This window comes from Somniosus microcephalus, chromosome 8, assembly GCF_052327205.1.
Source record: "Somniosus microcephalus isolate GS21.2 chromosome 8, FLI_Smic_1.0, whole genome shotgun sequence".
Taxonomy (NCBI): Eukaryota; Metazoa; Chordata; class Chondrichthyes; order Squaliformes; family Somniosidae; genus Somniosus; species Somniosus microcephalus.
Window position 1 is genome coordinate 259,552,856 of NC_140994.1, and position 7,421 is coordinate 259,560,276.

Consider the following 7,421-nt stretch of genomic DNA (forward strand, 5'->3'; position numbering starts at 1 on the left):
AGATTAGATCTGCATATAGCTATACATTCAATAAGGTTTCAATACAGATGTATACATTATAAATCAACTGTTAAGCAAGCAATGCCCGCCGCTGTGCATTTCTTTGCATGTAGTAAACAAAGGTCACTTATTTATTTGCTTTCTACATCAATGACCTATTATTAATGAACATGTTAAAAATAGAGTTGTTCTGCACGTGTAAATGAAGTATAATTGAAGTATTTCTTTAATCAACACTTCTCTTTCACAATATAAACTCTTTGTCATCTCTCTTTCGTAGATACCCTAATCTCTCTGCCTTCCTTCCTTCCATCCATCCTTCCTTCCGTCCTTCTTTGCTTCCTTCCTTCCGCCTTCCATCCTACTTTTATATATGTCTCTCCGTTTACATGTATGGTTAATTGGTGCTTGATATCCTTCGCAAATATTTCCTCTGATTGTTTTTGGTCTCCTGGACTCTATCATTCATCGTTGTTCTTTATTTTTCCTCCATGGAGGAATGGAGGCAGGTTCAAGCTCTGCATCTCCGATCGCCACAAAAAACGATCGCTTCTCTCTCACTCTGGGAGCAGGGGACAGGCGTGTCTATCATCTCTCCTCGAAGCTGCCTGACCTGCGGAATGCTTCCAGCACTTTCTCTTGTTATTTGTGTCTATCATCTTCTTCCGCCTGTGCCATTATGTGGAGGACATGGCCTGCAGCTTCGAGCTCGACGAGAGAGGCAATGATGTACCGAAGACTTGGAATATATAATAGGCTCTTTTATTTGCGTGAATAATGGAACAACATAAATTTCCCAGTGTACAACAATAAGGTGGACATGGGCATAAGTAGTACGTTATCGTTTTTGAGACTACGAAAAGTTAGGCTGTTAGGCTATCAGCGAGGAGGATATAGATAGGTAGGAGGAATGGTCAGACAGGTGGATGAACAGAAAGAACTAAGGGATCAAAAATACATTTCAATGAAAGTGCGAGTGCCAGTAGATAAACTAATAATGGAAGTCCACAGCATTTTGGGATTGATAAAGAGGGTTGTGGCATGTAAAATGAATGAGGTAATGATAAATTTGTGCAAGGGAATGGTTCGATCGCAACTAAAGTATTTTGTGCAGTGTGTGAACTTACTAAAAGTAGGATCAAGCCAATAATAGGAAACTACAGGTATGGCAGCAACTTAAGAAATAAGAAACATAAAAAATAGGAGTGGGAGTAGGCCATTTGGCCCTTCGAGCCTGCTCTGCCATTCAATAAGATCATGGCTGATCTTCAACCTCATCGCCACCTTCCTGCACTATCCCCAAATCCCTTGATTCCCTTAATATTCAAAAATCTATCGCACTCTTTCTTGAATATCCTCAACGACTGAGCCTCCACAGCCCTCTGGGGTAGAGAACTCCAAAGATTCACCACTCTCTGAGTGAAGACATTTCTCCTCATCTCAGTCCAAAATGGTCGACCCCTTATTCTGAGACTGTGACACTTAGTGTTAGACTCTCCAGCCAGGGAAAACATTCTCCCTGCATTTATCCTGTCAAGTCCTGTAAGAATTTTTAATGTTCCATTGAGATCACCTCTCATCCTTCTAAACTCTAGAGAATATAGGCCTAGTCTGCACAATTTCTCATCATAGGTCAATCCCCCCATCCCAGGTACTAGTCTGGTGAATCTTCCTTGCAATCACTGTATGGCTAGTATATTCTTCTTAGGTATGGTTAAAAAGCTGTACACAAAACCCCAGGTGTGGTCTCACCAGGGACCTATATAATTGTAGTAAGACCCTTTACCTTTATGCTCAAATGCTCTTGTAATAAAGGCCAAAATACCATTTACTTTCCTAACTGCTTGCTGTACCTGCATGTTAACTTTCAATGATTCTTGTACAAGGTCACCCAGGTCCCTCTGAGCACCAACATTTCCCAATCTCTCACCATTTAAAAAATACGCTGCTTTTCTATTTTTCCCACGAAAGTGGATAACTTCACATTTCTTCATATACTTTTCCACTTGCCATGTAATTACCCATTCACTTTGCCTGCCTACATCACCTTGAAGCCTCCTTGCATCATCCTCACAACTTACATTCCCACCCAGCTTTGTATTATCAGCAAATTTGGATATATTACATTTGGTCCCCTCATCCAAATCATTGATGTAGATTGTGAATTGCTGAGGCCCAAGCACTGATCCTTGCGGTACGCCACTAGTCACAGCCTGCCAACCGGAAAATGACCCATTTATTCCTACTCTCTGTTTTCTGTCCGTTAACCAATTCTTAATCCATGCTACTATATTAGCCACAAATCCATGAGTGCTAATTTTGTTTAATGACCCCTTGTGTGGCACCTTATCGAATGCCTTCTGAAAATCCAAATACACCACATCCAATGGCTGCCACTTATCTATTCTGTTAGTTACAACCTCAAAAAACCCTAACAGATTCGTCGCACACGATTTCCCTTTCAGAAATTCGTGTTGACTCTGCCCAATCCTATTATTATTTTCTAAGTCCCCTTTTACCACGTCCTTAATAATAGATTCTAGCATTTTCACTACTACTGATGTCAGGCTAACTGGTTTGTAGTTCCCTGTTTTCTTTCTCTCTCCTTTCGTAAATAGTGGGGTTACATTTGCCACATTCCAATCCGTGGGAACGTTTCTACATTCTATGAAATTTTGGAAAATGACAACGAATGCATCCACTATCTCTATAGCCACCTATTTCAAAACCCTAGGATGCAGGCCATCAGGTCCAGGAGACTTAAGGCCTTCAGTCATTAATTTCTCCAGCACTATTTCTTTACTAATACTAGTTTCTTTCAGTTCCTCATTCTAGCTTGAGCCTTGGTTCTCCACTACTTCCGTTAAGTTTTTTGCGTAGTCTTCCGTGATGACAGACACAAAGTATTTGTTTAATTTCTTATTCCCCTTTATAATTTCTCCTGTCTCAGCCTGTAAGGAACCCAAATTTACTTCCGCTAATCTTTTCATTTTTACATACCAATAGAAGCTTTACATTCTGTTTTTATGTGTCTCATTAGTTTACTCTCATATCCTATTTTCCCTTTCTTTATCAATTTCTTGGTCCATCTTTGCTGAATTCTAAAATCCTCCCAATCCTCAGACTTACTACTCCTTTTGGCAACATTATAAGCCTCTTCCTTTGATCGAATAATATTTTTAATTGGGAATAGTGGGACTATTCCCACTGGAATTGTGAATGTTAGGAGCAGTATTTAAATCTTTTTTATAACTTATGATGGATTTGGAGAAAGCAACTGGACTCCGTTAATTTAAATTGTGTCACGAACACATTGAGCAAAGAGGTATGAAAAATATATAATCGGAGAACTGTTAGAGTGCAGAGCATTTCCAGTATTTTTAGTTGTTTGACATTTTCACTATTTCAATTTTTTCTTCCTCTTTATGTTATTTACATCAATGGCAGGGATTCCCAGGTGTCCTCTGCCCGCCTGGGACTCTCCTGCCATGTCGAAGCTTCGAATAGAGTGCTTGTTTTGGGAGTCTCGTATCCGGCATGCGGACAATGTGCCCCGTCCATCGAGCATGGTCAAGGCTTCAACTCTTGGGATGTTGGCCTGAGCAAGAACACTGACGTTGGTGCGCCTATCCTGCCAATGGATTTGCAGGATCTTGCGGATGCAGCATTGGTGGTACCTCTGCAGTGCATTGAGGTGCCTGCTGTATATGGTCCCTGTCTCTGAAGCATACAGGAGGGCGGATATCACTACTGGTCTGTAGATCATGAGTTTGGTGCTGGGTTTGAGGTCCTGGTCTTCAAACACTCTTCATCAGGCGACCGAAGGCTGCACTGGCACACTGAAGGCAGTGTTGGACTTCGTCATCGACGCCTGCCCTTGCTGACAGTAGGCTCTCCAGGTTTGAAAAGTGGTCCACGCTGTCCAATGCCTTATCATGGATTTGATAAACGGGGAGCAGTATTGTGCAGCGGGGGCAGTTTGGTAGAAGACCTTTGTCTTACAGATGTTTAGTGTAAGGCCCATGCTCGCAAATGCTTTGGTGAAGGTGTTGACGATGGTTTGGAGTTTGACTTCAGTGTGTGCACAGACACAAGCATCATCTGCATACTGTAATTCGACAACAGAGGATGGGACAACCTTGGATCTGGACTGGAGGCGACGGAGGTTGAACAGTTTCCTGTTTGTTCTGTAGATTACCTGAAACAATGGAGAGCTTACAACTGGCATTAGGTACCACATTTCATATGTAGCTGTCGCCTCTTCCAAAGCAGACAGGCTTGCTGCTCCTTCATTTAGAGGTACACTTGCAAATGCATCAGGCGGTCCATGCGTGTCCATGGGAGCCGAAGTCAAACCTCACTTTTCAACTTGCATAGAAGAGCATGCCAGGAGCAGCACCAGGCGTACCTAAAACTGAAGTTGGTGAAGGTACAGCACAGGACTACGTACATGCTAAACAGCGAAAAGATCATACTTTTGACAGAGCTAAGTTATCTGACAAACAACGGATCGGATCAAAGCTCTGCAGTCCTGCTACATCCAGTCGTAAATGATGGCAGACAATTAAACAACTAACGGGTGGAGGAGGCTCCATGAACAATCCCCATCACCAATGTTGGAGGGGCCAATCACGTGAGAGCAAAACCCAAGGAAGAAGCATTAGCAACGAGCTTCAATCAGAAGTCCAAAGTGGATGATTCGATTCGCACAGTGCTATTAAAAGGTACTTACCAATTAACAGCTCATAGGTGTTCAAAAAGGTTCCTCGAGGACATCTCGGATCCAGACCTCATTACAGCCTTGGTCCAAAAATGGACAATAGAGCAAAATTGCAGAGGTGATTTAAGATTGACTGCCCTTGACATCAAGGCAGTGTTTGGCCGAGTTTGGCATCCAGGAGCCATGGCAAAATTGAAGTAAATGGGAATCGGGGAACACTCTCCACTGGCTGGCATCATCCCTAACACAATGAAGGATGGTTGTGGTAGTTGGAGGCAAATCATCTCAGCCCCAGGACACAGATGTAGGGGTTCCTCGGGGCAGTGTCCTAGGCCCAACCATCTTCAGCTGCTTCATTCACGACCGTCCCTCCATCATAAGGTCTGAGGAGGGGATGTTCGCTGATGATTGCACAGTGTTCAATTCCATTCGCAACTCCTCAGATAAAGAAACAATCCATGCTCGCATGCAGCAAGGCCTGGACAACATTCAGGCTTGGCCTAATAAGTGGCAATTAACATTTGCACCAGACAAGTGCGCGGCAAAGACTATGTCCAACAGGAGAATCTAACTACCGACCCTTGATATTCAACCCATTACCAGCGCCGAAAGCCCCAACCATCTTCATCTTGGTATCACTGTTAACCAGAAATTTAACTGGAGCAGTGACATAACTATAGTGACTACAAGAGCACGTCAGCAGGTAAATATTCTGTAGCGTGTGACTCAGCTCTTGACTCACCAAAGCCTTTTCACTATCTAAAAGGCACAAGTAAGGAGTGTAATGGAATACTCTCCACTTGCTTGGATGAATGCAGTAGGAACAACACTCCAGAAGCTCGACAGCATCCAGGACAAAGCAGTCCACTTGATGGCACCCCATCCACCAACTTAAACATTCAATCCCTCGACCGTTGGTGCACCGTGGCTGCAGTGTGTCCCAACACGATGACCTGCAGCAACTCACCAAGGCTTCTTCGACAGCACCTCCCCAAACCACGACCATTACCACCCAGAAGGACAAGGGCAGCACGTGCATGGGAAAACCACCACCTCCAAGTTCTGCTCCATCACACACCCTCCTAATCCTCCATCGTCTCTGATTCAAAATCCTGGAACTCCCTCCCAAACAGCACTGTGGGAGTAGCTTCACAACACGGACTGCAGCGGTTCACCACAACCTTCTCAAGGGCAATTAGGGAGGGGTAAAAATGCTGAGCTTGCCAGCGACGCCCATTTCCCATGAACAAATTAAAATATACTGCTGGGCGACTGTTTCTCAGGAGAGAAATCAGGTGATAAATCGTCCCAGTTGTCTACCGTATAATTTTATATTTATTCTCGGGATGTGGGAGTCATTGTTAAGGCCAACATTTATTACCCGTACATCGTTGCCCTTAATTAAGCGGTGGTGGGACCGCTGTAGTCCATGTGCTGAATGTACTCCCCCAATGACGTTCCATGGGGCGTTTTCGGATTTTTCTGCAGTAATGATGAATAAATGCGGATGTATTTCCAAGGCAGGATAGCGTGTGACTTGAAAGGAACTTGGAAGTGATCGTGCTCCCCCACACCAGCTGCCCTTTTCCATCCAGATGGTGGAGGGTGGATGGTGCTCTCGAGGAAACTTTGGCAAGTCGCTGTAATGTTTCTTATACATAGGACATGCAGCTGCCATAGCAGATCGGTGGTCTAAGGCGTAAACGTGTCGACGATCAGATGTCAATCAAGCAGACTGGTTTGGCCTCGATCGTGTCGGTCTTCTTGACTGTTGTTGCAGCTGCAGCTGTCCAGGTAAGTGGAGAGTATTCCATTCCATTCATAATTTGTACTTTTAAGATGGTAGAGAGACTTTGTTGAGTAGTGATAATGGGAGACCTTAACTACCCCGACATTGAATGTGCAAGTGACTGTGATAAGGGCAGAGGTCGAGGAATGTCTGAAGTGGAATTTTGTTAATCAGTATGTTTCATACCCAAAGCGGAACAATGCATTGCCATATGTGATCTTGGGGAATGAAGTGAGTCAAGTGGAGAAAATCACCATGGGGAGCATCTTGGGATTAGTGATAATATTATCATAAGGTTTGGCTTAGTTATGGAGAAGCAAAAGAAACAATGTAGAATATAAATACTTAACTGGCGAAGGGCTAATTTCATTAAATTGAGGAGGGATCTGGCTGGGATAAATTGGAGTTAAAGACTGGCATGCAGAAATATAATGGAGCAAAGAGTAGCATTTAAAGAGATGGTTTAGGTACAGTATGGGAACATGCCCACAAGGGGGAAAGGGAGGGCAACCAAAGGCAGAGCTTCCTGGATGTTAAAGGATTTAGAGAGTAGGATGAAGCAGAACAAAGGGGCTTATGACAGATATCAGCTTGATAATACAAGAGAGAATCAGGCTGAAAATAAAAAGTATAGAGGAGCAGTGAAAAAGAAAATCAGAGTGTCTAGGAGACATTACGGTAATAGATTGGTGGCCAACATAAAATGGAATTCAAACATCTTCTATAGGGATAGAAACAGTAAAAGGTTGTCAGAGGTGTGGCGGGGGGAATTAGGGAATACATTGCAGATGCATGGCCGAGGCACTAAATGAATATTTTGCATCAGTGCTTATCATGGAAGAGGACTTTGCCAAAGCTACGGTAAACAATGAGGTTGTCAGTATAATGGATGAGATAAAAATAGATAGAGAG